General features: G+C 36.3%; 1 pseudogene; it reads right to left on the reverse strand.

The window, feature by feature from the left end:
- Positions 1–295, reverse strand: part of LOC104783795 — a 2164-nt pseudogene continuing 1869 nt past the window's right edge.

Raw genomic sequence — 295 nt, forward strand, 5'->3', positions numbered from 1 at the left:
CTAAAGACTATAATAACCCACGTAATCGGGGACAGGGGGAGAATCATCGGATAAACCACCATCAGCATACGAATCATCCCAGCAACCTTCATGATCATCTCCAACCATCATTATAATCAAAATCACTATCGGCAGTACGTGAGCAACCTGTAGGACAAATCACTTGACTCTTCTTCCATTCAACTCCACACCTGTAGCAAAACTGATACTCACATCTACAAAAAACCATATAAGACATTATAAAAATGTAAATATATAGTCTCAAATTATATCTTAGTTGCGTAAAAAAAAAAAA

Source organism: Camelina sativa, chromosome 4 (genome assembly GCF_000633955.1).
Source record: "Camelina sativa cultivar DH55 chromosome 4, Cs, whole genome shotgun sequence".
Lineage (NCBI taxonomy): Eukaryota > Viridiplantae > Streptophyta > Magnoliopsida > Brassicales > Brassicaceae > Camelina > Camelina sativa.